A 22,440-nucleotide genomic window follows, 5' to 3' on the forward strand; every position below is an offset into this window, starting at 1 on the left:
TATAAAAAATTGTAAAACATTGAAAAAGTTCTCCTTTTAGATAAAACTATTCTAAATATATTCCCATCAAGAAAAATAATTGATTAAAACACAGTTTTGCAATGAAGGTCTACAGTAGCCTCAATAGCACTCTGTCGGGTAGCACCATGGTGTAGCCAGAGGACAGCTAGCGTTGGTCCTACTCTTGGTACATTGACCTGAATACAAAACCTAGGAGGCTCTTCATTCTCACCCCCTTCCATAGACTTACAGTTATGACAACTTCCAGAGAACGTCCTTCAACCTATCAGAGCTCATGCAGCATGAACTGACAAGTTGTCCACCCAATCAAAGGATCAGAGAATGAATCTAGTACTGAAAGCATAAGCTACAGCTAGTTAGCGCTGCAGTGCATAAAATGTGGTGAGTAGTTGTCTCCGAGAGAGAGACAATAGTTGAACAGTTTAACAAATACAGTTGTTCTTAGTTTCACTTAGCTAGTAAATGTAGCTGGCTAGTTTAGTTACTCAAACACCCAGCTCAAACAGAGAGATGCTATGTTGGCTAGCTGGCTATGAATATCCAACACAACACTGGAACTCAAGTCAAGGTAAGCTTTTGGTATTAATAATGTATTGCCACCGGGGCCCCGACGGTCTAACTGCTTACTGACTAAACACTAACGTTACTGCATGACTGTAGCTGGTTTGCTAACACATTAGTTATATGAGCTAAGTTGAATAGGACGTTAGTTTAGTTAATATGGGGACAACGATGTAAGCTGTGTGTAGCGGTTATAACATGGTATGGCTTGGAAAGGTTTTTTTTGCTTGGTCAAATACAACTGATGTGTTGTTCATTTGAAGTCCACAAGCAAAGGGAAAAGGTGAGAGGAGGAGAGTGCATAGAGGCTAGAATACAACGTGGCTCCTATGAAAGTGAACTGTGTTTATGTGTGATCAGGGATGTATTAATTCTGCCGATTCTGTTGAAAAATGTTTCTTTAAAACGGATGTAAACAAAACGGGGATAAAATACATTAATTTGTCCAATAGAAACTCTTGTTTACAAATGTTGGACTAATGATTACACCCTAGATCAGCTAGATGCAGGCAGGAGTGTGCAAGGTGGTATTGAATGCATCACTGTCTGTCCATGGGTCACTATCATCTCAAAGTTCTCTCTCGGCCTGTGTACACCTACGTTAATTCATAGGCTAGGGTGTAGCAACCTCATAACGGGTATAGGGAAAATCAGAGTATCATGTAGTATCCTAAACCTATTGAAGTAACATTGAACTGGGTGAATGGAATATGAATGACAGTCATCCAACATGCTGCAATCAAAATAAGGCCATGAAACACAGCCCTTATTTTACATGTTTCTATGGGAAAAATTAATGATGGAAAAACTAACCATTTACCTGTTTGACTGCCATCCTTTATGGGTATTATGACTCATACTGTGTTATTCTAAGGTATTTCACACCTTTTACACCATTAGTGAAAAGTGAATATATTATACTGTAAATCTCATTATACCGATATATTCTATACATGTGGAATTTTCCAGCAATATCATAAAAGGGTTAAGGGTTACGGTTACAATGGCAGATACCCATGTATTTTCTGTAGAGCGACAACACAAGGTTGCCTTGATAGGAAAACAGCCTTCATATAGCACAGTACATATTCCGGTTTACTTTCCTAACAGTTTAAAAAGCATTTCTTTTTTCAATAGAACATAGCTACAGAAGTTTCTCTCTCTCAATTCTGTTCTTAAGTCTCAGTTTTCCTTCAATACCAAAATCTAAAAGCAGAAATACATACTGTATAATAAATAGTTAGACACAGTTAAAATGTTCTTTGTCATTCTGGTCCAGTTGTTCTCTACTATGTGTTCTAAAACCTTAAGATGTTCCTCTGTTTTACATTTCTGAAAGGTGGAAGGTGCTGTATGTTAGGAAGGGCTCCTGTCTGAGTTCTCCGTCTCGCCCTCTGAGATGGCCTGCATGGGGGCTGGGTGCTGCCTGCTGCGGATGCTGTAGCGGCTGCTGGTGGGTGGAGGAGGGATGCGGGATCGGCTCTGTCTGGGACAGGCTGCAGTGGACAGGCCTTTAGGAGAGAAGCCCTCTGTGAAGGGGCTGGGGAGCTTCTCCGTGCCTGGCGGAGGGGAGAGGGGCTTCTCAGCAAGGGGGTCTCCAGGGGCATTGGGGCTGATGGGGCTCTTCAGGATCGCTGTGGCTGACATGCGATAGCTGGAATCTGACCGGCTGCCTTTCTTCAGGAGTAAAAGTTTAAACTCCTCGTGGGAGGTGCTGGACTTCTTCATGCTACGGTAGATGGGCCCCGGAGCCTTCTGAGGGCCAGTGGGGGTGGTTGGGGTGCTGGGGTTCACCAGAGAAGTCATAGTGTTGCCAGGTGGGGTGACTGGGGCACACAGACTGCTCCGAGCACTTAACTCTCCAGAGTCCTTCCTACCTAGAACTTTTCTCCTGGATCTATGAAGGAGAGTGGAATAGTGGTTAGGACTGGGTGTAACGGAACAGTAGTTAGGACTGGGTGTAACAGAACCTTGGGTTAGGGTTATGGTTAACAGAACAGAACAGGGGTTCTGGATAACAGAACAGGGGTTAGGGTTATGGATAACAGAACAGAACAGGGGTACTGGATAACAGAACAGGGGTTCTGGATAACAGAACAGGGGTTCTGGATAACAGAACAGGGGTTAGGGTTATGGATAACAGAGTTACATTTGTAACAGTTAGAGCACCTGTGTTTCTTTCTGGCAAAACAAGGTTTTAGCTTAGTGACAAATCAAACTGTCACCAGAAACCCACCTGTGTATCATGGCAAACAGCTCCTCTGTAGTGCAAGCCTTGGTGGGCGACAGGAAGACGTCACCCTCAGCTTTGGTCTCCTCACTCAGAGAAAAGATAGAGTTGTCACTGGGTCTGGAATCTGCAAAACAGGGGTGGGCTGTTTGTACAAGACAAAGCTTGATTGGTTTAAAGGCATCTCACAATCCTTAATATAAGAGAGCGTCTGGACTATTTTAAAAATATTTCCTGTCTTCTAGTCAATGACAGCAACAGTTGAATGGCTGTCTGATGTTTCAACTTTACTGCAGTAGCCCTGCATTGTGTTTGGGGTGTCTGGGGCAGTCTCTGCGTCTGGGGCATTCTCTGCGTCTGGGGCAGTCTCTGCGTCTGGGGCAGTCTCTGCGTCTGGGGCAGTGGGGGCGTCTGGGGCAGTGGGGCGTCTGGGGCAGTGGGGGCGTCTGGGGCAGTGGGGGCGTCGGGGGCAGTGGGCGCGTCGGGGGCAGTGGGGGCGTCTGGGGCAGTGGGCGCGTCGGGGGCAGTCTCTGCGTCTGGGGCAGTGGGGGCGTCGGGGGCAGTGGGCGCGTCGGGGGCAGTCTCTGCGTCGGGGGCAGTCTCTGCGTCGGGGGCAGTCTCTGCGTCGGGGGCAGTCTCTGCGTCGGGGGCAGTGGGCGCGTCGGGGGCAGTGGGGCAGTCTCGGGGGCAGTGGGCGCGTCGGGGGCAGTCTCTGCGTCTGGGGCAGTCTCTGCGTCTGGGGCAGTGGGGCCGTCTGGGGCAGTGGGGCCGTCTGGGGCAGTGGGGGCGTCTGGGGCAGTGGGGCCGTCTGGGGCAGTGGGGGCGTCTGGGGCAGTGGGGCGTCTGGGGCAGTGGGGCCGTCTGGGGCAGTGGGGCCGTCTGGGGCAGTGGGGCCGTCTGGGGCAGTGGGGGCGTCTGGGGCAGTGGGGGCGTCTGGGGCAGTGGGGGCGTCTGGGGCAGTCTCTGCGTCTGGGGTGACCCTGGTGTGGAGGTAGATCCTTCCTCTACTCCTTCCTGCTGCTATCCTGAGAGGCACTAATGGTTGGAACTCCTGAAGACTTACACTCCTCTTGTCTGCCAGCCACATCGCTGATTGGATAAGCTTGCAATGTTTCCGACTGATAACTTTTAACAGGCACTTCGTCTCGACACTCTGATGTTGTGGCTAAGCTGCGCTGACCAGGAAACACTGAAAGGTCTTCAGGTGTCTGTAGTTCAGATGGCTCAGGTGGTAGTGGTCGGTACTGTTCTGCCTCCAGACTGCTGCTACTCCCAGGGAATAGAGCTTTCTGTTCCTCTTCTTCCTGACGTGGGGTCACCCCTGTGGACTGAGCCCCCCTCTGGCAGACCTCCTGGTCTAGCAGGGACTGTTGGTCTAGGAGGGGCTGGTGTTGGTCTAGGAGGGGCTGGTGTTGGTCTAGGAGGGGCTGGTGTTGGTCTAGGAGGGGCTGGTGTTGGTTTCTAATGGTATGGTCCTCTTCTGCCAGTCTCCCCTGGTCTGGCAGTCTCTCCTGGTCTGGTAGTCTCTCCTGGTCTGGTAGTCTCTCCTGGTCTGCCAGTGTTTGGTCTACAGGCTGTCTGAAGGCGGTGGTACACCACTGGGCTTCAGCAGGGTGTCTGTCCTGTCTGTACCTCACACTACTGTGACCTGCTGGGTCCCTAGGGACGGGGCCTTCACTGGGGGCCAACAGTGACTCACAGTACTGTTGAGAGGGGGGAACCTGGGAGTTGTAGGCTGGAGGCTTGCTGGTTGTAGACTCAGGGGACCTGCTGCTGGAAGGGGGGCTGATGTATACAGTGGGACACTTGGGTCTGGTGGCAACATCTGGGCCGGGCCGGGCCGGGCTCCCCTCTCCTTGCTTCCCCACAGACCTCAGCTTGACTGAGTGCAGCACGGTGGGGGTGATGGTCATGGGAAGACTGCTGGAGGTCTCGGTTGCCACTCTGGCCTCAGCCCTGGCAGATGCCGCTGCCGTCTGCTTGCTTTGCTGCAGGAGGTAGAGCTGGTTCCTGTGGCCTGGGGGCTTGGTAGAGACTGGAGGAGGGCTGGTAGGGTTAGGGCTGTAAAGGGCACTGAGGTTCTGGTGGCTGGGGGGGATGACTGGCAGCTCCAGATCTCTGGTGGAGGTGATGGACAGAGATGACTTCCTCTCTGGAATCTTGGGCTTCCTCTTCTGATTGGTGGGTGACAGGGGACTGGGGAAGAAGGCACAGGGAAAGGAAGAGGTGGGGGTCTCGGATTGGCTGGAGTAGCCACTAGATGGTGACACTAAGCCAGCCAGCCTCTCTGGAGAGGACATCTTGAAGTCCCCTTCTACTGAGGGCAGGGAGGACATCTTGAAGTCTTCTACTGATGGCAGTGAGGGGGTGGATCCTGACTGGGAGGTCTGGGACTCTGAACTCTCCTGAGACTTTATGCATTCTATAACAGTAGTACCGGTAGCAGTGGAGGAGTTAGACAGAGAGCGATAGGGGTCAGTGTTTGACTTCAAGTCATTCACGAGCCAGAGATCTGCATAGTCTGACTGGACAGCTCCCTCATCTTTATAGGAGCCTCTGTCAGAGGAACCAAACAGGCCGGAGCCCGGCATCTCCTCGGTGTCCTCCCTCCGCCAGGTCTCGAGGGCCAATAGGGGCTCCAGAGGGTCTTGCTCCAACCCTAACCCCCCCAAGCCCACCTCCCCTCCCAGAGCAGGGTGGGGGTCAGGGAGGTTAGGGTGGCCCAGGGAGCCCTCTAGGTCCAGCTGTAACCTCCTCTCTCGGGAACATGACTTTCTTTGCTGCCCACTGTGGTCATCAGGAGAATTCCCCCCCCGCTGATCTTCCTTAGTGAGGAGCTGCGTCTGGGGGCAGAGGGCTTGGCCTTAGGTTTCCTCAATGTCAGACAGCGTCTCCCCAGAGTCATGTGCTCCTGTCCACAATCAGAGTAGTTATACATGAAGCTCTTGCTCCCTTTCAGACCACAGTCAAAGTGCATGGAGGTGTAGTATCCTTCATTGTCTATGGAGTAGTATGATACAGTGTCAGCCTTCTCAGAAGGAGGCTTGTCTGTAATGAAGCTCTCACAGGTAGCCATGCTGGTAAAGCTGGGGTACCCTAAACTCCCCTCCCCCTCTCTGGAGTGCTCAGGGCTGAAGTCATGGAGCCTGGAGTTAGGGTGGGGGTAACTCCACTCCCCATCACTAGCCATGCTGACCCCTGCATCGTCCAGCTGCCGGTCGGTATGGTACGGGTCCAGGATGAGGATGGGGGCAGGGTCATCTGTAGTGTGGGGGCCGGTGTTCAGCGACAGCTCCGAGTCACAGTGGGAGGAGCCAGTGAGCCGGGGGGAGGCAGCCGGGGGGAGGGTCTCAGAGGTGTGGGAAGGGCATGTTGAGCTGCTGCCGCTCCAGTTCCCACTAGAAGATTGGTGGTCGTCTTTATGGTCCATCTGACACCCAACAACCCGCCTGGTGGATGTAGAGTGGAGCGGACTGGAGAAGGTATCTGAGCTGGAGGACATCTCACAGCTCCCCATGTCAACCTTCTGTGGGAGGCGGGATTGGCCCCTCTCAAGCCAGGGGCTGCCAGTGCGCTGCTGGTACTTCAGACTGGCCAGAGGGTGGTTCGGCTGGGGCTGGTCATCTGCACCCTCCCCCCACTTCTCCTTCAGCTCCCCCAACCCAGACAGGAAGTCATCAGTCTCGGAAGGAGACAGCTCCTCTTTCTCACTGTGGTGGTGAACCTCAATCAGTCTCCTCCCCTCCCTTGGCTGGCTGCGTGACCGCAGGCGTACCCCCAGCGAAGAGGAGAACATGGCGTTGTTGTGCTCCGAAGTGTCCAGTAGAGAGGAGATGTTCCCAGTGGAGAGGGACAGCGGGACGAGGGCGGAGCTGACCCCCTGCTGACCACGCTGGTACTGGACCCTCCAGTGGGACGGCGCGCAGACCAGGAAATCTTCAGTCTGGCAGCCAGAGTCCTTCTTGGTGTTCAGACGACAGCACAGGTCCTCGCTACAGAGCGCAGCGTTGCATCGGACAACCACTGTCCGCTCTCTGGTGCCCGGAGACTCATCAGAATCTGGAGGAGGAGAGGGTCAGAGTTAGACACCGGAGGAGTGGGTCAGGGTTAGACACCGGAGGAGTGGGTCAGGGTTAGACACCGGAGGAGTGGGTCAGGGTTAGACACCGGAGGAGTGGGTCAGGGTTAGACACCGGAGGAGTGGGTCAGGGTTAGACACCGGAGGAGTGGGTCAGGGTTAGACACCGGAGGAGTGGGTCAGGGTTAGACACAGGAGGAGTGGGTCAGGGGACAGGAGGAGTGGGTCAGGGTTAGACACCGGAGGAGTGGGTCAGGGTTAGACACCGGAGGAGTGGGTCAGGGTTAGACACCGGAGGAGTGGGTCAGGGTTAGACACAGGAGGAGTGGGTCAGGGTTAGACACCGGAGGAGTGGGTCAGGGTTAGACACCGGAGGAGTGGGTCAGTGGGTCAGGGTTAGACACCGGAGGAGTGGGTCAGGGTTAGACACCGGAGGAGTGGGTCAGGGTTAGACACCGGAGGAGTGGGTCAGGGTTAGACACCGGAGGAGTGGGTCAGGGTTAGACACAGGAGGAGTGGGTCAGGGTTAGACACAGGAGGAGTGGGTCAGGGTTAGACACAGGAGGAGTGGGTCAGGGTTAGACACAGGAGGAGTGGGTCAGAGTGAGACAGGAGGCCAGACTGAATTTACAAAACACACCCAAAATGGTTAGCTGCATAGTGGAGTCTTTTGTTAAGACATGTAGCTAACTAAAAGATTAACCATAATCCCAACTCATGACGTAGCAGGTAGCTAACCAATATCTGAAAATGTAGCTAGCTTGACTATCTTAACCGTATACATTATTCATGGAAGGGTGCATCTCCTGTCGGATGCCATGGTTGCCCTTAAGTTTGAAGATGTAATCTGGAGACAGGTGTTTTCTCCATCTTTAACCCTGCATTATAAAGTCAACAGCAAAATGTCAGATAAAGCAATTGGACAAATCCGGCTGTTAAACACATTGCATTCAGAAAGTATTCAGACTCGACTTTTTCCACATTTTGTTAAGTTACAGCCTAACCTGTAAAAACAGGTTTAGACATTTTTGCCAAAATATATATAATGAAATATCACATTTACATAAGTATTCATACCCTTTACTCAGTATTTTGTTGAAGCATCTTTGGGAGCGATTACAGCCATCAGTCTTCTTGGTTGTGACGCTACAAGGCTTGGCACATCTGTATTTGGGGAGTTTCTCACATTCTACTCTGCAGATCCTCTCAAGCTCTGTCAGGTTGGATGGGGAGCGTTGCTGCACAGCTATTTTCAGGTCTCTCCAGAGATGTTCGATCTGGTTCAAGTCCGGGCTCTGGCGGGGCCACTCAGGACATTCAGAGACTTGTCCCGAGATCACTCCTGCGTTGTCTTGGTTGTGTGCTTAGTGTTGTTGTCCTGTTGGAAGGTTAACCTTTGCCACAGTCTGAGGTCCTGAGCACTCTGGAGCAGGTTTTCATTAAAGATCTCTGTACTTTTACTGAGGAGTGGCTTCCGTCTGGCCACTCTACCATAAAGGCCTGATTGGTGGAGTGCTACAGAGATGGTTGTCCTACTGGAAGGTTTTCCCATCTTCACAGAGGAACTCTGGAGCTCTGTCAGAGTGACCATCAGGTTCTTGTTCACCTACCTGTCCAAGGCCCTTCTCACGATTGCTCAATTTGGCCGGACGGCCAGCTCTAGGAAGAGTCTTGGTGGTTCCAAACTTCTTCCATTTAAGAATGATGGAGGCCGCTGTGTTCTTGGGGACCTTCAATGCTGCCGAAATGTTTTGGTACCCTTCCCCAGATCTGTGCCTCGACACAATCCTGTCTCGGAACTCTACGGACAACTCCTTCAACCTCATGGCTTGGTATTTTTCTGACATGTATTGTCAACTGTGGGGCCTTTATATAAACAGGTGTGTGCCTTTCCAAATCATGTCAGGCAGAATGGAGTGACAGAGAGTCAGGCAGAATGGAGTAACAGAATGGAGTGGCAGAGAGTCAGGCAGAATGGAGTGGCAGAGAGTCAGGCAGAATGGAGTGACAGAGAGTCATGCAGAATGGAGTGGCAGAGAGTCAGGCAGAATGGAGTGGCAGAGAGTCAGGCAGAATGGAGTAACAGAATGGAGTGGCAGAGAGTCAGGCAGAATGGAGTGGCAGAGAGTCAGGCAGAATGGAGTGGCAGAGAGTCATGCAGAATGGAGTGGCAGAGAGTCAGGCAGAATGGAGTAACAGAATGGAGTGGCAGAGAGTCAGGCAGAATGGAGTGGCAGAGAGTCAGGCAGAATGGAGTGGCAGAGAGTCATGCAGAATGGAGTGGCAGAGAGTCAGGCAGAATGGAGTAACAGAATGGAGTGGCAGAGAGTCAGGCAGAATGGAGTGGCAGAGAGTCAGGCAGAATGGAGTGGCAGAGAGTCAGGCAGAATGGAGTGGCAGAGAGTCAGGCAGAATGTCAGGCAGAATGGAGTGGCAGAGTCAGGCAGAATGGAGTGGCAGAGAGTCAGGCAGAATGGAGTGGCAGAGAGTCAGGCAGAATGGAGTGGCAGAGAGTCAGGCAGAATGGAGTGGCAGAGAGTCAGAGTCAGGCAGAATGAAGTGGCAGAGAGTCAGACAGAATGGAGTAACAGAATGGAGTGGCAGAGAGTCAGGCAGAATGGAGTAACAGAATGGAGTGGCAGAGAGTCAGGCAGAATGGAGTGGCAGAGAGTCAGGCAGAATGGAGTGGCAGAGAGTCAGGCAGAATGGAGTAACTGAATGGAGTAGCAGAGAGTCAGGCAGAATGGAGTAACAGAATGGAGTGGCAGAGAGTCAGGCAGAATGGAGTGGCAGAGAGTCAGGCATAATGGAGTAACAGAATGGAGTGGCAGAGAGTCAGGCAGAATGGAGTGGCAGAGAGTCAGGCAGCATGGAGTGGCAGAGAGTCAGGCAGAATGGAGTGGCAGAGAGTCAGGCAGCATGGAGTGGCAGAGAGTCAGGCAGAATGGAGTGGCAGAGAGTCAGGAAGAATGGAGTGGCAGAGAGTCAGGAAGAATGGAGTGGCAGAGAGTCAGACAGAATGGAGTAACAGAATGGAGTGGCAGAGAGTCAGGCAGAATGGAGTGGCAGAGAGTCAGACAGAATGGAGTAACAGAATGGAGTGGCAGAGAGTCAGGCAGAATGGAGTGGCAGAGAGTCAGGCAGAATGGAGTGGCAGAGAGTCAGGCAGAATGGAGTAACAGAATGGAGTAGCAGAGAGTCAGGCAGAATGGAGTAACAGAATGGAGTGGCAGAGAGTCAGGCAGAATGGAGTAACAGAATGGAATGCCAGAGAGTCAGACAGAATGGAGTGGCAGAGAGTCAGGCAGAATGGAGTAACAGAATGGAGTGGCAGAGAGTCAGGCAGAATGGAGTGGCAGAGAGTCAGGCAGAATGGAGTAACAGAATGGAGTGGCAGAGAGTCAGGCAGAATGGAGTGGCAGAATGGAGTGGCAGAGTGTCAGGCAGAATGGAGTGGCAGAGAGTCAGGCAGAATGGAGTAACAGAATGGAGTGGCAGAGTGTCAGGCAGAATGGAGTGGCAGAGAGTCAGGCAGAATGGAGTGGCAGAGTCAGGCAGAATGGAGTGGCAGAGTCAGGCAGAATGGAGTGGCAGAGAGTCAGGCGGAATGGAGTAACAGAATGGAGTGGCAGAGAGTCAGGCAGAATGGAGTAACAGAATGGAGTGGCAGAGAGTCAGGCAGAATGGAGTGGCAGAATGGAGTGGCAGAGAGTCAGGCAGAATGGAGTGGCAGAGAGTCAGGCGGAATGGAGTAACAGAATGGAGTAGCAGAGAGTCAGGCAGAATGGAGTAACAGAATGGAGTAGCAGAGAGTCAGGCAGAATGGAGTAACAGAATGGAGTGGCAGAGAGTCAGGCAGAATGGAGTGAAAGTGCATTGTTCTGTAAGTCGGTGCTTCAACACCTGCATTGCTTGCTGTTTGGGGTTTTAGGCTGGGTTTCTGTACAGCACTTTGAGATATCACCTGATGTAAGAAGGGCTATATAAATACATTTGATTTGATTTGAGTAGGTAACAAGGCTTTGGACCAGGTGGATTGTTTTAGCAGCCTTTCCAATAAATTGGAATACAAAAAAGAAGCCATCCACCCTTGGTGGGCTCTCAGCAGGACAATAGACTTTCACCTAGTTTATGGACTTTAAATGTATTAACGGGTGTTTGCGAGGCATGTCACTTCACCCATTGCTCCACATAGCCCACCACATGCACTGGTTTCTGACCACATCTGGATGGATCCATAAAATTTTAGTAACTTCCGGCGCCGACAGAGATGGCCGCCTCGCTTCGCGTTCCTAGGAAACTATGCAGTTTTTAGTTTTTTTACGTGTTATTTCTTACATTAGTACCCCAGGTCATCTTAGGTTTCATTACATACAGTCGAGAAGAACTACTGAATATAAGATCGCGTCAACTCACCATCAGTACGACCAAGAATATGTTTTTCGCGACGCGGATCCTGTGTTCTGCCTTTCAAACAGGACAACGGAATGGATCCCATGCAGCGACCCAAAAAAACGACTCCGAAAAAGAGGGAAACGAGGCGGTCTTCTGATCAGACTCCGGAGACGGGCACACTGTGCACCACTCCCTAGCATTCTTCTTGCCAATGTCCAGTCTCTTGACAAAAAGGTTGATGAAATCCGAGCAAGGGTAGCATTCCAGAGGGACATCAGAGACTGTAACGTTCTTTGCTTCACGGAAACATGGCTCACTGGAGAGACGCTATCCAAGGCGGTGCAGCCAACGAATTTCTCCACGCATCGTGCCGACAGAAACAAACATCTTTCTGGTAAGAAGAGGGGCGGGGGCGTATGCCTTATGGCTGGCGAGACATGGTGTGATGAAAGAAACATACAGGAACTCAAATCCTTCTGTTCACCTGATTTAGAATTCCTCACAATCAAATGTAGACCGCATTATCTACCAAGAGAATTCTCTTCGACTATAATCACAGCCGTATATATCCCCCCCCAAGCAGACGCATCGATGGCTCTGAACGAACTTTATTTAACTCTTTGCAAACTGGAAACCATTTATCCGGAGGCTGCATTCATTGTAGCTGGGGATTTTAACAAGGCTAATCTGAAAACAAGACTCCCTAAATTTTATCAGCATATCGATTGCGCAACCAGGGGTGGAAAAACCTTGGATCATTGTTACTCTAACTTCCGCGACACATATAAGGCCCTGCCCCGCCCCCCTTTCGGAAAAGCTGACCACGACTCCATTTTGTTGATCCCTGCCTACAGACAGAAACTAAAACAAGAGGCTCCCACGCTGAGGTCTGTCCAACGCTGGTCCGACCAAGCTGATTCCACACTCCAAGACTGCTTCCATCACGTGGACTGGGATATGTTTCGTATTGCGTCAGATAACAATATTGATGAATACGCTGATTCGGTGTGCGAGTTCATTAGAACGTGCGTTGAAGATGTCGTTCCCATAGCAACGACTAAAACATTCCCTAACCAGAAACCGTGGATTGATGGCAGCATTCGCGTGAAACTGAAAGCGAGAACCACTGCTTTTAATCAGGGCAAGGTGTCTTAAATGTAAATGTAAATGGTAACATGACCGAATACAAACAGTGCAGCTATTCCCTCCGCAAGGCTATCAAACAAGCTAAGCGTCAGTACAGAGACAAAGTAGAATCTCAATTCAACGGCTCAGACTCAAGAGGCATGTGGCAGGGTCTACAGTCAATCACGGACTACAGGAAGAAATCCAGCCCAGTCACGGACCAGGATGTCTTGCTCCCAGGCAGACTAAATAACTTTTTTGCCCGCTTTGAGGACAATACAGTGCCACTGACACGGCCTGCAACAAAAACATGTGGTCTCACCTTCACTGCAGCCGAGGTGAGTAAGACATTTAAACGTGTTAACCCTCGCAAGGCTGCAGGCCCAGACGGCATCCCCAGCCGCGCCCTCAGAGCATGCGCAGACCAGCTGGCCGGTGTGTTTACGGACATATTCAATCAATCCCTATACCAGTCTGCTGTTCCCACATGCTTCAAGAGGGCCACCATTGTTCCTGTTCCCAAGAAAGCTAAGGTAACTGAGCTAAACGACTACCGCCCCGTAGCACTCACTTCCGTCATCATGAAGTGCTTTGAGAGACTAGTCAAGGACCATATCACCTCCACCCTACCTGACACCCTAGACCCACTCCAATTTGCTTACCGCCCAAATAGGTCCACAGACGATGCAATCTCAACCACACTGCACACTGCCCTAACCCATCTGGACAAGAGGAATACCTGTGAGAATGCTGTTCATCGACTACAGCTCGGCATTCAACACCATAGTACCCTCCAAGCTCGTCATCAAGCTCGAGACCCTGGGTCTCGATCCCGCCCTGTGCAACTGGGTACTGGACTTCCTGACGGGCCGCCCCCCAGGTGGTGAGGGTAGGCAACAACATCTCCTCCCCGCTGATCCTCAACACTGGGGCCCCACAAGGGTGCGTTCTGAGCCCTCTCCTGTACTCTTTGTTCACCCATGACTGCGTGGCCACGCACGCCTCCAACTCAATCATCAAGTTTGCGGACGACACAACAGTGCTTGATCACCAACAACGACGAGACGACCTACAGGGAGGAGGTGAGGGCCCTCTGAGTGTGGTGTCAGGTAAATAACCTCACACTCAAAGTCAACAAAACTAAGGAGATGATTGTGGACTTCAGGAAACAGCAGAGAGAACACCCCCCTATCCACATCGATGGAACAGTAGTGGAGAGGGTAGCAAGTTTTAAGTTCCTCGGCTTAATCAATTTCTGATTTCTGTTGACTCCAACATGGCAGAAAATGTGTTTTCTGAGCGCAGTCTCAGATTATTGCATGGTTTGCTTTTCCCATCGCCATCCCCTTCCTTACAGTCAATACTACACCAACTGGTGTTACCCCTGTCCATAGGCCCTTGGACAGGAAGAACCATCCTGGGCACCGGGTCATCGTACACACTGCTCAATGAGAAACTATAGAAGGAGGTTAAAAGTCCACAATACAACTTGAAGACGTGGACAGAAGGTCCACTATATCTGGCTGATGGTGAGGCTAAACGACCACTTGGATGGAGTGAGGTAGAGTTCCGCCTGTGTAACCGCTCCTACAGTGGGGCAAAAAAGTATTTAGTCAGCCACCAATTGTGCAAGTTCTCCCACTTAAAAAGATGAGGCCTTTTATGTTCATCATAGGTACACATCAACTATGACAGACAAAATGAGAAAAAAAGATCCAGAAAATCACATTGTAGGATTTTTAATTTATTTATTTGCAAATTATGGTGGAAAATAAGTATTTGGTCAATAACAAAAGTTTCTCAATACTTTGCTACTGATTTCCACACAATCAGAGCGAGAAGCATTTCTTCCAATCAGAAGTTATGAAGTTACATGATTGGGGATCAAATGTGGCAGTCTCCTCTGCCGTTGCTCCAGTACCACTAACCCTTGGTAATCCTTCTGATGATCTCCTTTTACAGGCTGTGAGAAGAGCTCAGCTGGAACAGCCAGAGGAGTTAAGGCTGTTGGAACAGCTGCAGAATAATGCTGATGTATGTACTTCACTAACCTCCTCTCCCTGGGCTGCTCCGGTTGTCCTCGTCCCAAAAACGACTGGTAGTCTTAGATTGTGTGTGGACTATAGGAAGACCAACAATGTTTCCCAGACTGATGTCTATCCTCTTCACACACTCAAGAGATCCTAGAGACATTGTCTGGCGCTGTTTTGTTCACTGCCCTTGACCTCAATAGTGGCTATTGGCAGGTTGAGATGGACCAGGAAAGCAAGGACAAGACTGCTTTTGTCTGTGCTGAGGGCTTGTTTTCCTTTAAGGTGATGCCTTTTGGATTAAAGAATGCCCCTGCCACTTTCCAAAGACTCATGGAGATTGCATTAGGTGAGCTCAAAGGGAAGATCTGTTTAGTCTACCTGGACTATATAATTATCTACTCCCAGACCAGAGAACAACACTAAAGATCTTCAAGCAGTGTTGGACAAGCTAAGAGAAGCTGGTCTGATCTTGAATATGAAGAAGAGCAACTTCTGCCAAACCTCCCTGAAGTTCCTCAGCCATATTGTCTTTTGACAGCATTCATGTGGATCCTGAAAAGACCAAGGATGTACAAGAATTCCCTGTGCCAATCATCCTCAAGGCCCTGTGTGTAAGCCAAGGAACTTCAACTTTCCACCTTCTCCACTGCTGTCCCATCAATGTGGATAGAGGGGTACTCCCTGAAGTCCACGATTATCTCCTTTGTTTTGTTGCCATTGAGTGAGAGGTTGTTTTCCTGATGCCACACGCCGAGTACCCTCACCTCCTCCTTGTAGGCGGTTTTGTCGTTGTTGGTGATCAAGCCCACTACTGTGTCGTCTGCAAACTTGATGATTGAGTTGGAGGTGTGCATGGCCACGCAATCATGGGTGAACAGGGAATACAGGAGGGGGCTGAGCACACACCCTTGGGGGGGGTACCCCAGTGTTGTGGGTCAGCGAAGTGGAGAAGTTGTTTCCTACCTTCACCACCTGGGGGCAGCCAGTTAACAAGTTGACATGTTTTACTCACGCGAGCCACGCAGTCCTTGTTAGCGGACCGCAAAGGTGGCACTGTATTATCCTCAAAGCGGGCAAAGAAGGTGTTTAGTTTGTCTGGAAGTGTGGCGGTGTCCGTAACGTGGCTGAATTTCTTTTTATACTACTATTTTTCTCCTTCTGACATCCAGGTGACGACACGGATCTCTGTGTGCCTGGCAGGTATCTCCGCTCTGATGTCGGCTCACCACCTCAAGCTCAACAAGACGGAACTGCTCTTCCTCCCGGGGAAGGCCTGCCCTTCCCTACCTTCAGGCTATGCTCAAACCCAACACCCCAACCCGTGCACTTCGTTCTGCCACCTCTGGCCTCTTGGCAGCTCCCGCTCAGTCCAGTCGAAGCTCTTCTCTGTCCTGGAACCCCAATGATGGAACCAGTTTCCCCCTAAAGCTAGGACAGCAGAGTCCCTGCCCATCTTCTTAAAGAACCTGAAACCCTAGCTCTTCAAACAGTATCTGAAATAATTCCCCTCACCTCGACCCCCCCCAAATAGTTTAGTTTATCTTATTTTTACAGGGACAGTGCACAACGTTTCAGTAAAAGTGCCGGTTTTAGCCAGCCGGCTAATTTTCAACCGCAGTCCCTGGGCAGGTTATTAAAAACAATTACAATATAGACAATAGCACCATAGAACAAGCAAGACATAGCAACATAGGACAAGCAAGACATAGCATACAGACAGAGCAACATAGGACAAGCAAGACGTAGCATACAGACAGAGCAACATAGAACAAAAAGCAGCAAGACAAAATTCATAAAAGCAACAAAGTGTTTCCACACCTCACAAGCTACAGACAACATGGAAAGCGACAACACACAGCTAGGGACCATGTTCACAATTCTGATTGACCTTTAGCCATGTCTTCAAGCATTTTGTGAAAGTGTGATATGTGGTGCAGTTATGCGTGTCTGATGGCAGTGTATTCCAGACATGGGAAGCTCTCACAGAGAATGCAGATTTACTAAAGGTGCTTTTCCTTATGGGAACTATACAGTCACCTCTCATGGCAGACCTTGTGGATCTGCTGCCATATGTCTGGGTTTTCTGTTTAACAAAAATATTGAGTGGAGGGGGAGCCAGGCCATTTAGGATCTTGAATGCAAGACATTCGGTGTATTGCACAAGATTTTCCCAACTCAGGAGATCATGCTTTCTAAGGATGTAACAGTGATGATGGCTATTGGGCTTCCTATCAAGCACTTTGAGAGGCAGTTAGTAGACAGACAGAATAGGTTTTAATGTTGTACAGCAAGCTTGGGCCCAACTAGTAGTAAGCAGTATGTTAAGTGGGGGAGTATCATAGATTTGAAGTACAGTTTTGCTACCTCTGTAGTCAAACAATTTCGTATAAATCGGAAATTAGCTAGATTGAATTTAGTTATTTGAATTACCTTTTTCACATGCTTTTTAAAAGAGAGGTTGGAATCAAGTATGATGCCAATGTACTTAAAATCGGATACCACCTGGAGCTTCTCCTCTGACAAATAAAAATAATAATTATCCTGAACCAACACTCGCACTTGACACCCCCCCGCCCTTCTAGCTCTGACTTTGCTGATAACTACTTTGAGGAAAAATGTACTTACTATGACTGTGATATGTAGCTTACTTAAGACGAATGTACTAAGTTGTTCTGGAAAACAGCATCTGTTAAATGACTGAAATGTCAAATGTTTGGGTTTAAGGTTAGGACTACAATTAGTCATATCTAGGTTTATAAATAGTATAGGTCATATGGTTCAAGGTTAGGTCTAAGGTTAAACATACCTAGGTCCTGCTGAACACTTCTAGGAATCCCGATGACAGTCTTCCGTCTCCTCAGCTTCCTCCTCCTCTGAAGTACGGACTGAGAGTGGATCAGCGAGCAGTGCACACTAGAGTCTCTGTGGAACTGAACCCCTGCAGAACAGACACAAAACGTGTGAGAAACCTTTGTATGTTAGTGACAGCAGCAAAACCCTCTCCTCTCTTTCTCACACTGAAGCAAGCAGAGATCAACAGCTGTAGTTCTAGCTAGAAGCTATAGTAGTTATAGCTTCAGTAACGTTTCCACAGTGAACAAGAGGGAAGGTCAGACAAGCAGAGATCAACAGCTGTAGTTCTAGCTAGAAGCTATAGTAGTTATAGCTTCAGTAACGTTTCCACAGTGAACAAGAGGGAAGGTCAGACAAGCAGAGATCAACAGCTGTAGTTCTAGCTAGAAGCTATAGTAGTTATAGCTTCAGTAACGTTTCCACAGTGAACAAGAGGGAAGGTCAGACAAGCAGAGGACACAAGCTGTATCTATCAACAGAGAAATACAGTTTCACGCTACTGCCACCTACAGATTCACGCTACTGCCACCTACAGATTCACGCTACTGCCACCTACAGATTCACGCTACTGCCACCTACAGATTCACGCTACTGCCACCTACAGATTCACGCTACTGCCACCTACAGATTCACGCTACTGCCACCTACAGATTCACGCTACTGCCACCTACAGATTCACGCTACTGCCACCTACAGATTCACGCTACTGCCACCTACAGATTCACGCTACTGCCACCTACAGATTCACGCTACTGCCACCTACAGATTCACACTACTGCCACCTACAGATTCACGCTACTGCCACCTACAGATTCACACTCCTGCCATGGTAGATTTGCAGTGGAAGAATGTGCAAAGTAGAAATACAAATAATGGGGTGCAAAGGAGCAAAATAAATAAATCAATAAATTAATTAAATACAGTTGGAAAAGAGGTAAAGAGGTAGTTGTTTGGGCTAAATTATAGGTGGGCTATGTACAGGTGCAGTAATATGTGAGCTGCTCTGACAGTTGGTGCTTAAAGCTAGTGAGGGAGATAAGTGTTTCCAGTTTCAGAGATTTTTGTAGTTCGTTCCAGTCATTGGCAGCAGAAAACTGTGAGGAGAGGCGGCCAAAGAAAGAATTGGTTTTGGGGGTGACCAGAGAGATACCTGCTGGAGCGTGTGCTACATTTTGTTGAATTACAACTTGTAATTTAAATGGATTTTTATTTGAATCTCATGTAAAGGACAAACACAAAATAGTCCAAATTGGTGAAGTGAAATTTAAAAAATGTAAAACAGTGCGTACATATGTATTCACCCCCTTTGCTATGAAGCCCCTACATAAGATCTGGTGCAACCAATTACCTTCAGAAGTCACATCATTAGTTAAATAAAGTCCACCTGTGTGCATGATCTGTCACATGATTTCACTATATATACACATACCTGTTCTGAAAGGCCACAGAGTCGTCTGCAACACCACTAAGCAAGGGGAACCACCAAGCAAGTGGCAATATGAAGACCAAGGAGCTCTGCAAACAGGTCAGGGACAAAGTTGTGGAGAAGTACAGATCAGGGTTGGGTTATAAAACAATCTGAAACTTTCAACATCCCACGGAGCACCATTAAATCCATTATTAAATCATGGAAAGAATATGGCACCACAACAAACCTGCCAAGATAGGGTCGCCCACCAAAACCTACGGACCAGGCATGGAGAGAGGCAACAAAGAGACCAAAGATAACCCTGAAGGAGCTGCAAAGCTCCACAGCGGAGATTGGAGTATGTCGTGGAAATTTCCTCTTTTTACCAAATCATGAGCGCAAACCACACACAAGTCAGAGTTAGTTATCAAAGTCCATCTTTAATTATATGAGCTCTATCACAATGCTGTGACTCTCAGGTAATTCAGTGTCTCTCAGTGAATTCTCTGAGAGCCCCCTCTGCATTGCAACTGAGATCCTTTTAATAGCAAAGAACACACATAGTCAGACAGCATAGACATAATAAATCGTTCAGCTTTGTCTCCTGACTCAAACCCCAGAACCATAAACCAATCCTCCATATCAACAGGCATATATCAAATTGTCATTTAGATACAACCAATTCTAAATACATCCAATCCTGGACAAACTCACGGAGAGGAGAATGATTGCTATAGGTTAAGATAGGGACAACATTTAGAGGGAGCATAGAATGATTCCAGACACGGCCATCCTCCTCTCCCCGATGGGAAAAGTAGGGAGTGACTCCACACAGACACAGTGGAGCAAAATATATGTTTACACATGATGACACTTTGACCTCTCCCCTCTCTGCGGCCCATGCAACTTAGTCTTGACATAGAACAGATAACTGCAACCTCGCCACGGTATTATACAAAAATACCATTCTGATGAGAAGTAACTTACAAACATATGATGAATATAAAACATCTTACCGATGTTACCAACAAATTCTGATTATTTCCACAACAAGTATCTGTCCATAGGACCACTTTAAGCAGTACACTCCACAGAGCTGGGCTTTATGGAAGAGTGGCCAGAAAAAAAAGGCCTTGCTTAAAGAAAAAAATAAGCAAATACATTTAGCTTTTTAGCCATCAAGGAAAACGCTATGTCTGGTGCAAACCCAACACCTCTCATCACCCGAGAGCACCATCCACAAAGTTTCACGCTCCTGCCATCTACAGATTCACGCTCCTGCCATCTACAGATTCACACTCCTGCCATCTACAGATTCACACTCCTGCCATCTACAGATTCACACTCCTGCCATCTACAGATTCACGCTCCTGCCATCTACAGATTCACACTCCTGCCATCTACAGATTCACACTCCTGCCATCTACAGATTCACACTACTGCCATCTACAGATTCACGCTCCTGCCATCTACAGATTCACACTCCTGCCATCTACAGATTCACGCTCCTGCCATCTACAGATTCACACTCCTGCCATCTACAGATTCACACTCCTGCCATCTACAGATTCACACTCCTGCCATCTACAGATTCACGCTCCTGCCATCTACAGATTCACACTCCTGCCATCTACAGATTCACGCTCCTGCCATCTACAGATTCACACTCCTGCCATCTACAGATTCACGCTCCTGCCATCTACAGATTCACACTCCTGCCATCTACAGATTGGCGCAAACCCAACACCTCTCATCCCCCCGAGAACATCATCCACAAAGTTTCATGCTCCTGCCATCTACAGATTCACGCTCCTGCCATCTACAGATTCACACTCCTGCCATCTACAGATTCACACTCCTGCCATCTACAGATTGGCATCTACAAACTGCCATCTACACCTCTCATACAGATTCACCCCTGCCATCTACAACATCATCCCCAAAGTTTCACACTCCTGCCATCCATCTCATCCCCCGAGAACATCATCAAAGTTTCACCCCCTGCCATCCATCTGCCATCCTGCCATCTATAGTTTCACACTCCTGCCATCTATATTTTCAGGACCTCAGACTGGGGCGAAGGTTCACCTTCCAACAGGACAACAACCCTAAGCACACAGCTAAGACGACACAGGAGTGGCTTCGGGACAAGTCTCTGAATGTCCTTGAGTGGACCAGCCAGAGCCCAGACTTGTACCCGATCGAACACCTCTGGAGAAAATAGCTGTGCAGAGCTTGAGAAGATCTGCTGGGAAGAACGGAAGAAACTCCCCTAATACAGGTGGGCCAAGTTTGTAGTGTCATACCCAAGAAGACTCGAGGCTGTAATCACTGCCAAAGGTGCTTCAACAGAGTAAAGGGTCTGAACTATTTTGGTCATTTCTTACATTTGCAAAAATGTACAATACCTGTTTTCGCTTTGTCATTATGGGGAATTGTGTGTAGATTGATGAAAAAAAACTTTAAAACAATTCAATCTATTTTAGAATAAACCTGTAACGTAACAACATTGGGAAAAAGTCAAGTGGTCTGAATACTGTAGATCTTCAACACAAGAATCACTACAAAACGTATTGTATGACCTCTTATACACTATATTAGTTCCAGCCTTTGGCACTTAGGTTTTCCTGGTTATGGCTACTATATTGTGATCACTACATCTGATGCATCTGGATACTGCTTTAGAGCCGAGTTCTGCAGCATTAGTAAAGATGTGATCAATACATATTGATGATTTAATTCCTGTGCTGTTTTTTAACTACCCTGGTAGGTTGACTGATAACCTGAACCAGGTTGCAGGTAGTGGTCACAGTTTGAAGGTCACCCTGAAAAAAGATTCACATTACTGCCATCTATAGCAAAGCTGCCATCCACATTTTACAGTATCATGCAGGTTTACAAACTGAGGACACAAACTGAGGTAGAGAATTCCAGAACAGAATGCAGTAGTTCTGGAATAGAATGCAGTACCTAGTGATCCTATCTGTGATCCTAATTGATGGCAGCCTGACTGGCTATGCTGCCGCTCTCTGCATATCTTGGTCTCTCTCAGTCTCCCCCCGTGTCTCCCAGTCTACCCCGTGTCTCCCAGTCTCCCCGTGTCTCCCAGTCTACCCCCGTGTCTCCCAGTCTACCTCCGGGTCTCTCAGTCTCCCCCCGTGTCTCCCAGTCTACCTCCGTGTCTCTCTCCGTGTCTCCCAGTCTACCTCCGGGTCTCCCCCAGTGTATCCCAGTCTACCTCCGGGTCTCCCAGTCTACCTCCGGGTCTCCCAGTCTACCTCCGGGTCTCCCAGTCTACCTCCGGGTCTCCCAGTCTACCTCCGGGTCTCCCAGTCTACCTCCGGGTCTCCCAGTCTACCTCCGGGTCTCCCAGTCTACCTCCGGGTCTCCCAGTCTACCTCCGGGTCTCCCAGTCTACCTCCGGGTCTCCCAGTCTACCTCCGGGTCTCCCAGTCTACCTCCGGGTCTCCCAGTCTACCTCCGGGTCTCCCAGTCTACCTCCGGGTCTCCCAGTCTACCTCCGGGTCTCCCAGTCTACCTCCGGGTCTCCCAGTCTACCTCCGGGTCTCCCCCCGGGTCTCCCAGTCTACCTCCGGGTCTACCTCCGGGTCTCCGGGTCTACCTCCGGGTCTCCGGGTCTACCTCCGGGTCTCCGGGTCTACCTCCGGGTCTCCCAGTCTACCTCCGGGTCTCCCAGTCTACCTCCGGGTCTCCCAGTCTACCTCCGGGTCTCCCA

The 22,440-nt window shown here is 49.3% G+C and overlaps 1 pseudogene; it reads right to left on the reverse strand.

Moving 5' to 3' along the window:
• Window positions 1-319: 319 nt before the first annotated feature.
• LOC123995739 overlaps window positions 320-22,440 on the reverse strand; it is an 86,767-nt pseudogene continuing 64,646 nt past the window's right edge.

Source organism: Oncorhynchus gorbuscha, linkage group LG02, assembly GCF_021184085.1.
Source record: "Oncorhynchus gorbuscha isolate QuinsamMale2020 ecotype Even-year linkage group LG02, OgorEven_v1.0, whole genome shotgun sequence".
Taxonomy (NCBI): Eukaryota; Metazoa; Chordata; class Actinopteri; order Salmoniformes; family Salmonidae; genus Oncorhynchus; species Oncorhynchus gorbuscha.